Source organism: Athene cunicularia (genome assembly GCF_003259725.1).
Source record: "Athene cunicularia isolate RWA chromosome 7 unlocalized genomic scaffold, athCun1 chr7_part1, whole genome shotgun sequence".
Taxonomy (NCBI): domain Eukaryota; kingdom Metazoa; phylum Chordata; class Aves; order Strigiformes; family Strigidae; genus Athene; species Athene cunicularia.
In genome coordinates, this window is record NW_020799107.1 from 11,646,337 (window position 1) to 11,656,366 (window position 10,030).

A 10,030-nucleotide genomic window follows, 5' to 3' on the forward strand; every position below is an offset into this window, starting at 1 on the left:
TTTTTTTTTTTTTTTTTTTTTTTTCTTCCCCCTAACACTGGATTTTCTCGCTTTGCGATGTCAAGCTGCGAGGAGGCTTTAGGATGCATCGCGCCTGGGTGAAAGCAGAGCTCTCCCACTTGTTTGGAATTATAGGGATTGGGACAGATGAAGCTGATTTTGTTTGTGGGTTCTGCTGAAGTAGAAGATTGAGATTTAGGCTGAAGGGTTTCAGCGCGATTCTGGGGCTGAGGCTTTGGCAGGCAGAGCTGTGAGGGTAGTGGTGGATTGTGCAGCCCCGTTGGAAAGTTTCATGATGCAAGTGACTTGCATTTTTTTTCCTCTCCTATTATAATAGACTGGTAAAATACTCAGTGTGATGATGGTGTATAATAATCACCTGTGATGTGATTACAGTTTATTTGAGAACCCTTTAAAATAAGACTGTGTTAAAGGCATGTATGCATTCCACTGGGCTAGAATTGTTGTAATTAATAGAAGCCCACAGGAGGGTATTTAGGCAGCTCCCGGTGAACTAGAATGCTGCATAAAACCTCAGAAACACCGTAATTTTCTTTTCAACTCCAAATTGAATGTATTGGATGCCCTCTTTTTCTTCCTTTTCCATTCTCTTTTAAACTCTGCTAGTAGGATTGGTAAGCGGGTGAAATGAAAGCTGAAAGGCCTCAGAGAGGAATTATTTACCTTGCGGTATCAGATCAATTTATTTGGCTATATCGACTGTGTTTTCCACACTGGTTTTGCCCTGGAAAGAAGATTTGCTGCATGAGCCTTTGCAATGCTGAACGTGTTGCCCAAAACCCATCATCTGTGACACTGCTCTGAAGCAGGGGGACCAGCGTGGTGCTGGTATATTCTGAAGGCTCCCACCCTGGGGGGGGGGCATGCTTATTCTTGCACAAAGGGGTAGTCTGTGGTGCAGTACAAGCCTCGCTCTTCCCCTGAAACACTAATAATTTAAAGTTTGCAGCTTAAAGAATTTATAAAACGGAGGGGTGGTAGCAATTCCTTAAAATGGCAGTTTTGAAATGGCTGGGCTTGTTGCAAAGCATCCCACCAGAAGCTGCTTTGGGGCTTGTTGCCCTGTTGAGGGTGATTGTGCTGCGATGCTGTGCCAGCTCAGCCAGGGAAAGGTGAGCACGGGATGACCCCCGTGGACACAGTCCCACTGCTCCACAAATATCCTGCTAGGATTCTGCATCCTGGGGTTTGATGTTCCTGCATCTCCAGCACCATGGGTTACTTGGGGTTTGCATTGTGAGAAACTGGGAAATGCTGTTCTGAGATTCTCTTTTTTTTTTTTTTTTTTTTTTTTATCATTCTATCTGGTTTGATTTCGTGGTGCCAACTTCCCAACAACTGAGCACATCAGTATGTCTGAAGTTATGGGATGGTACCTGCCTCTATCTGGTTTAAGATAGGTCACAGTAATTAAGGTGTGGAAGGGAAGGGGAAAAGCCTCATCCTTTTAGATGCAAATAGTGATTTGAGACCTCTTTGAGTCTCTTCTGCAGAAGTTTAAAAGGATATCTGGGCAAGCCCTCTAAAAAATAAAATTATTTTGTTATATTAGTCCCTTTCAGTGTGAATGCTAGAGTGATGTTGCTCTCTGACAAGCTGTGCTAAAGCTGAGATAAAGTTTAGCTTTGGAAGGCTGAAAAGATGCTCTGCTTATCCCTTCAAAATTCAAAGTTCGAAATACTCTATTCCTTCCTTGCCTTTTTACTTTTTTTTTTTTTTCTGGTCATCCACATGTTTAGGGATTTTTTTTTGCTTGGCCTGTCAGGGAATAGGGTTAGGAAGGGCAGCCGGGGTCTGCCTGCCTGAGCCGGCTGAGCTTGTGTGCTCTGATTCCTGCTCGGCATCCTTGGGTATGTCAAAAGGGATCCTGAGGAGGCTGTTTTAGTTGCTGAATGCTGACAAGTCCTGAGTGAGATTGGATCAGAAAACACAAATGGTTTGGGGTCTTTTTGTGTCAGAAGTCAGCTTAGAAACAGGGAGTGCAAACCCGCGTACTGTCTGGGAGGAAGGAGGAGTTGCCATCTCCCTAGCTCGAGTGTGTCCCTGCTTCAGCATTCCCTGAAAAAAGACCAAGCTGAAGCAAGGGCATAAACTGGGCTGCACTTCCATGCCTTGTGAGGAGAAACATCTTTGCAGCATGTCCTCCTGGAGCAGGTCTCAGGTGGTGCCGATGATTACTGACATCAATTCACCCAGCAGGTTTATGCCAGCTGCCGTTTCTCTAGCCCCCGTCTTAAATAATTTGTTGTGTGTCTCCTCCTGGCTATTTGAAAATTAATTATTTTTTAATTTTATTTTGGCATTTTGATTTACGTGCAGCTGGTGTATGGGGAATTCATACAGCCTTAAGTGATTAAAAAATAGGTGGGTTCTAGATCTTGGTCACTGGTAAAATCTTTGGGATCTTCTCTCGTTTTGTTTTGGGCTCCCTATCACCTTCTGGCCACGTGATAAATTCTTCAAAAGGCAGAGCAGGCTTCACAGCTATCATTAAAGATGTATTTGCATGTACGTTACAAAGGCTGACCTGCACAGGTCGGGGTGGATTGACTGAGGTGCGCAGTGGAAGAAACCTGCTGTTTCGCTGTCAGAGATGGCCAAGATACGGCATGCAAGTGTCTGCATGTGTTTTTGTCTGAACAGTGGAGTTTTGAACCGCAGTTTGGGGAGGTACTGACATAAGGCTTTTGATTGTTAAAAGTACATTTTTCCTTCATGCTTAGGTTTTTTATGTTTTATATGGCCTCAAGTGAAACTGTCCCTGCTCCCTTTCTGCCTGTCTGGGGGCATGACTAAAATCAGAGGATTTAAGGCTGCTCAGTGCTTTGTTGTTTAATCTTTGGAGTGGTTTAGAGATATTCAGACATTGTCTTTGTTAAGCAGGGTTATTTATCTAAACAAATACTTCCTCAGGCTGATATGCCAAGTACTGGGTTGGGTGTTTGTGCTGTGAAACCCCTGGTGCCAGGTGATGGTCTTCTGCAGGTATTTGGAAGTCCAAGGGACAAGAGCATCCGTGTGTGTGTTTGTATATTAATTCTGTTCCTTTTTTCATCTGGCAAATTTTTCATTTTAACAAAGTGGGAAGCAGTTTAGGGCTAGGAGTTTGCCGCATGCGTTCAGCGTCTCTGGGAAAGGAGGTTCCTGGGCCCTGACAGCCCCTGGCCATGGTCTCCTCCTGGAAGGAGCACTGCTTTTGCCTTGTGCACTGGTAATGATATAAGACTGTTTAGATAAGTGTTGGGCTGCAAATCATGTGTACAGGTGTCTTTATGTCAAACAGAGGTTCTCTCTGATTTTGGCCATCTGAAGGATCCTCTGGCCCCTAGGACATAAAGCAGAGAAGTGCCTGGGATTGCAGAGTGCCCACCCCAGGACAGCAGATTTTCCTGTGACACAGCACAGGGCCGACAGGGATGGTGGGGAGCCAGCTGTGCTCCCAGCAAGCACACCCCAGCATTCCAGGTTTGGTCAGTGGTGGAAGAGATTTCTCTTGTGATGGAGCAGCATTGCTGTCCTCTGCAAGATGCCCAGGTGCCTTTCTTTTACCTATTTGCCTGGTTTTGAGGCTCATAAGTGTATACAAATGCCTTCTGTCCACAGGAACACTGCTTACCATGACAGAGGTGAATTTAGGTGGGGGAGCAGGGCCACAGAAGGACATTGGGGAGAGATGTCCTGCAGAAGGTGATCTCTAGAGAGAAGCCTAGCCCTGCCCATCCCACATCCCATCCTGCTGAGTAAAGCATCAGCAATCCAAACCCAGCACCATTAGTTTGGACCAGGAGGACTGAAAGGAGCTGAAGCTGGCTTCCAAATTGAGGGTCTTATCCAAACATCAGTGCAAATTGACTTAAGGGCTTCTACCTTCTCCTTTCTTATCCGGGTCTCTTTTCCTCTACAACAGTTCCTCCAGATGTCTTATTTTTTTTATCCCCCCTTGGTGAGATAATTCTCATTCACCATTTTAACCTTCTTCCCTGCTTTTCAGGAGGCTCTTTCAGCATGTGTGGCTCGGTAGAGGTGGGAGCATGCTGCAGGACTGCCACTCCCCAGAGCTGAGGAGTCAGGCATAGTGGTCTGCATCTCCCCCAAGCCCAGGAGCCCACTCCTCTCTCTCTCCTGATGCTGAGGACTGTCCTCGGGATGGTGCAGCAAAGCCAAGCCCCCAAGCAGCCTTGCTCCTGCCATCCTCCCTCTCTCCTACCGCGTGTCCTGCTGTTGAGCAGCTGGTGCCACCGTGCTAGGGTCTGCGCGGCACATTGTAGCAGATGATCACCACCAGCTTAGCCTGGCGGTGCCTGGCAGGCTGTTCCCCTCTAATCCCTCCCTGTTCCTCCCCTTGATGCTAGGGCCCAGGCAAATGCTGCTGGCTTATAAGGGGGTCCCTGTTTCTCTGTCTCCCTCACCATCTAGAAGCAGGGAGAGAAAAAAGGCAGCTGCTCCAGGGGAAGGTTTACCACTGGGTCTCACCCTGTGTGGTGATTTGTTAGCAAAGAGGAAGATGCCTCAAAGGTGCCTTGTTGTGTGGCTGTCAGTTAACATGTGTTGCTTCATCCACTGAAACACTCGGTGGGAAGTCAATTTGCAGACCTTGAGGCTCACATGAGGGTCTGAATCAAGTTTGGGGTTTATAAACCATAGGAAGATGGGTAAGAACAGCTCAGTCTGTGGTGCTGAGTGGTACATGTTTGAACCCCGCTGCCAAGACTTGCTATAAGCCAGTAATGGGCTAACTCTGCTTCAAAATGGGGCTCCTTGGGGATGCAGATGCACCTCTGCCTGTGAGCAGCATCCTACCTGGAGAGCTGGGCTTGCCAGCAGCCAAGGCACAGGGCTGAGCTGCTCTGGGCAGCTCAGAAACATTGCTGGCTGGGAGCAGAGGAGAAAAAAATACCAGTGTAATGCCGTGTTAGAAATTTTTGGCTCAGGATGGATTATCAGCTTCATGGTCTGTCACCATGGATCAGAGGGTAGATGTAGCCTTCTTTGTGGGCTGTATGTAGTTCTGAGCTATGCATGGTATGTTTTATACAGAAGGTTAGTGTCACGTATCCAAAATGAAGCAGTTTGCCTCTCCCACATATTTAAAAAAACCAGCAGTCCTGTGGATGTTGAGCGTTTGGGTTTTTTTCCTGGAGTTCTCTTAAAATCTTAGGTGGCACCTGTAGGATTGATGTGCAGCCTCAAGGCTGAGCCTAACCCTTTAAACTGTGTTACAAATCTGGACAGTTTATTACGAGAGCTGTGATGGCCAAAAAAGTGTGTAAGCTGCTTCCTGGCCATCGGGTCAGACTGTGAAAGTGCTTTAAATTACAAAGTTTTTATAGAATGCATAACTGTGCCCCCCAAACATCTGCTTAGGGGTGAGTGAGGGAGGATGGGATGTGCATTTACTGATGTGCAGTTGTTTAGAGATGACTAACATTGCTTGTTTCCTCACTGCATCAGCTCTCCCACCCTATGAGCTGCTCAGGCGTGTACTGCAAATAGCTGTAGCAATAAAGCCTAAGGGGTGATTTAAGAAAATAAAGCCTAGCACTGTGATCACCCTGCTCTCTTAATTGCCTAGCTAATAAGCTGGCCTTGAGGAGCAATTTAAACTGGGAAAGTCTTGTGACTTCCCTTAGTCAGGCAATTTTCCTGCTCTGTGCTTTCCTTGCCAAGTATTTCTCCCTGGCTCTTGCAAGAGCCGCTAGTAGGAAGCTGTTGGATGTCCCAGGGGTTTTCCCTAGGCTCTCGGTGGCTGCCTGCTCTGCTGCTTACTCTTAAGTCTTCTTCAAACACGAGCATGGGAGCAGAGCTGGCAAGAAACTCCAGGTTAAGTTTTCAGGTTGGGATAATGCATACCTAAAGCTCTTGGGGGACGAGTGGTGGGAACAGGAGAGTTCAAACCGCTATTGATGCTACAAGAAGGGAAAGTGGCAGGTCCTTGTTAGCTTTGTCCCTGTTTAAACCTCAGCACTTGCTTCTCCCTTTGAGACTCAAGTGCGTTCAGTGACACAACGGAAAGCTAAGTGTAGTCAAGGCCTCCTTGCTTTTAAAAGTTCAATTAGATCTTTTAACAGGACATCCATTATTCACCACACATGTTCATGGAAGGTGGTGTATCCACACTGTTCAGGCAAGGAATAAATAATTCATCTATTTAATGAAATTTGTGTCAACAGGGAGCTGTGGCAGGTATTATGAAATGGTAAGTAAAACTGTAGTATCCGTTATGAGTAAGCAGTGGGAAACTCAATAAGTATTTGCCAATTGCTAAAAAATGGGTTCTGTACAGCTCAGCGCTGAGAAATGAACTGATGGTTTGGCAAGCTGGGGAGGAGACAGATCTGCTACTTAGTTTCAGCAAATCTTGTCCTGCTTCTCTCACTGTTTCTGTGATGCTCTTCCCTTCTCATGCATTTCAGAGGAGCTGCCGGCTACATCCACTGAGTCCACCTTGTACGTGGAAGTGAGCAATTTTGCATTGTCTAGGAAGGGCTCATTTCATGTTCCACAAGGAAAAAAACAAAACAAAACAGAATAGGATATACTTTACTAAGTGCATGCTCCTGTTCTTTGCTTCTCAAAATAGTTGGAGGTGTGTAAGCTTGCTGTAAAACATGTGGATTAAATGATCAGATTTGGCATGCTGACAGCATAGATGCCATCGGAGAAACCAGAGAGGAGCTTCACCTGCCTTCACAACAGCAATTTAGCTTTCCACCAGTTTGAGCGTGTCCATCAAGAAGATATTTGGGCCAAATTTTGCTCCCTTAGCATCATGCTGTTGTTCTCTGCATTGCATGCTCCTGCTGAGCCATGGCTGTGTCACCTGATGGGTTCCTACCAGTGGAAATGAAAGGTCTTGTGCTGGTTTTACTGGAGCGTTGCAGAATTTGTGTGTTATGATAGAGGGAGAAAGCTGGACTCTTCCTTGGCTCTCTTGGGTGGACATGCTTGCTCTTGTAGGTGGATGTGGCAGGTCTGGGAGGATCTCCCCAGCAGTGCCCTGGGCAGTGGAAGTCCTTGTTACTGGGGGAAGACCCTGCCAAGCCAAGGGAAGAGGGAGATATGTGATATCTGATACGGGCAACCTGAGGCTGCTGTGGCAGGGAAGGGAACTTGCCTGCTCCCATGCTGCTGGCAGGTTGTGGCAGGTGTCACCTTCCTCCTACCTGGGATCTGTGTGAGCTCATCAGCAAAGTTTTTTTCTTACAGTAGGGGAACCCCTTTACTTACTTATTTTAAAAGGAAAGTATCATCCTGACTGGGAAGATACCATTTTTCTGTTTAAATGACACTTCTAGATTAAAAATTTAAATTAAAAATGAAACAACCTCAGTTTATTCAAAAGGAATCCAAAGAGGATTTTTTCTTAGTTTCCAATATTTTGCTGCTTTTTTGCAACAAAGTGCAGGAAAACAATTTTGAGGGGTTATTTAATGTGAGGGTTTATATATCAAGCAGCAGAGCTGCAGGATCCTCTGCCCATAAACATCTCAGAGCTGGAGAGGTGGGTGGGAAAGGAAGACCTGGAGATACCTTCTGGTAAGATTTTTACTTCCCTGTGAGTAGAAGACCTGCTTTTCAAGGACCTGACACAAATGGCAGAAAGAGATAGGTGGATAGAAGGCAATTTAATTCATAAATAATTCAACAAATCTCTCCTTCCCCTAGGGAGTGACTGATGCACACTGGGGCACTGAGCCCTATGGCAGAATGCTTTCAGGGAGCACCATTACCAAAACTCCTCTCTCCCCACCCAAGACCTGCTCAGACTAATAATTGCCACACAGGTGTCCCTGCCATCACTTGCAGCTGGATTCAGCATTTCCTCACCTCCTTTAAATCCCAAGCAGTGGTGGGGAAACACAACCTCTTGCTGCTCTTGAAGAGCCACGAAACTGTTGGGTTTCCTTCTGCTGCTTCTCCTGCATCAACATCTGGAGTGGGTGTGGGGCCGAGTTGTGTTGTTTTCCTCCTTCACAATCAGTGGCAAATGCAAAACTTTGCTCCCACTTGGAGGTTTTGCCATGTGGAGGGAAGGGGGCTGGGGGATATCCTCTCAAAAATCTTAATACCCACTTGGCGGTATAGAGATTTCTCAGGTCTGCAAAGCTCTGGAAGGTTCAGGAGTTCACGGGCAAACCTGGTAGGCGGCGAGGTGTCCCTTCAGCATCATGTGAAACAGCTTCCCAGGCTGGGCACTGCTGTCCTGGAGATGGAGGGAGGAAACCCACCCCCGTTGGCCCCCTGGCCCTCTGCTCCCCAGGGGGCAGCGGGGACCTGGCCAGCAATGCGGATACATGGGCACAAGGACAGCCACCGTGCAGAAAGCATCCTCCTCCTGTGGGGAGGCAGATGCCAGCAGGGAACTCATTCCTCAGAGATGAGTCCAGGCAGGGACAGATTTTCTTCTCAGCTAAAAGCCTTTTTTATGGTAAAATAGCCTGTGGGTCCTGGCAGAAACTATTTTTTAGTTTTCTTTGAAGAAATAGCAGGAATAACGTGCAAGCCTTGCTGCTTTCAGGTGACCAGCTTCTCTCTCCTCACTTTCCTTCTTCCACAGCTGCCAGCAGTAAAGGTATTGCTAGTGGCTGGAGTGAGGGAGCCCAGGAAAAAACAGTTCTCTCCTTTTTTTTAATATTTCTTTTTCTTCTCTGCAAATGCCTGTCCCCAGTTAACACAGCAAGGGTGAAGGCTGCACCTTGTCTCCCTGCCCAAGATGAAGACAAGTGCTGTGTTGGGAAGGCCACCTTTCCCCCGGTGCTGAGCTCACCCTGTTCCTGCCTTACCCTTCCCCAGGGTAGCTGGGCAGGAGGGGAAGATGCTGCAGCGCTCTCTGCCTCGTCTCCGCTCTGTCAGGCTGATGCGCTGTGACAGTTCTGCTGAATTGCTGACCCGAGGGGCTGCGCGGGGCTATTTATGGAGAGACAAAGCCGAGGGACACCAGGCGGGAGGCCAGCCTGAGATGTCTGCAGCCAAGAGCAGGTCATCTTTGGAGTTCCTTGGGTGGCTTGGATAGAAAACATGCTGTTTGGCAAAGGTCACGGGAAAACCCCCACGGGGCCATCCTCTGATTTTAACTTGTGTTTCCTCTGGCCCCACATCCTAGGAGCAGCCCAGATGATGATAGCAAAGTCTATTTTTAGGCAGTGGTTGTGATCAAATTTTCTTTTTGCAGGGAAATATCAAATCAGACCTCTGAGTAGAGGGCAACACACTTTGGCTGCTCTTCTATTACCCAGGTTTATTTTTATCTTTCACCTCTGGCGCAGCAGTCTGGAAGCTAGCAGAGGAGGACTGAAGACTTTTAATAATTCATGGCTCCTACATTTTGCTCCCAGGGATCAGAAAAGCAAGTTGCTGGAAAGTCGCTGCTGGAAGCCTGCTCCATCCCTGCCACAGGACCTGCCTTGGTGTTGCAGCCACTGTGCTTGCAGGCTGCTCTGCCCGATGGCCTGCCTGTGCCCAGGACTTTGTGCCCTGCAGTCCCTGGGCAGCAGTGCTCACAGCGGGATGGAGTTCAGGGTCAGGGGGCAGTCAGGACATGGCAGTGTGTGCATGTCCGCCTCAGCATGCTCAGGATCGACCTGCTGTTGTTCAAAGATGTGCTGTAACCTTAATCCCAGGCTGTCCACCCCTCAGTTCAAATAGCTCCTGAAATAATCTGTGCAGGCTGAACCTCAGGGGAGTTTCCAGGACCTCCCAGAAGCAGAGATTTTGATGCCATATCAGTTTTGTTTCTTTTAATTAAAAGCAATATTAGAACTGGGATGTGCTTTACATTTGGCTATGGAGCAGTCAGTCTTTGGAGTAGTCCTGTGTCTGGTGGAAGAACGTTTTGGCCCCAGAGCCTCATGTCATGTGCATACCGGTGAGGCTCTGCAGACCACAGCATCCTTCCTTGTTCCAACCCACCTGCAAGCCACTGCTTGGCAAATGCCTACTGAGGACGCAGAGGACTTTGAGGTGGATGGTGAGCCCTGGCAGTGGAAGATTGGGCAGCCTGCCTTTGCTA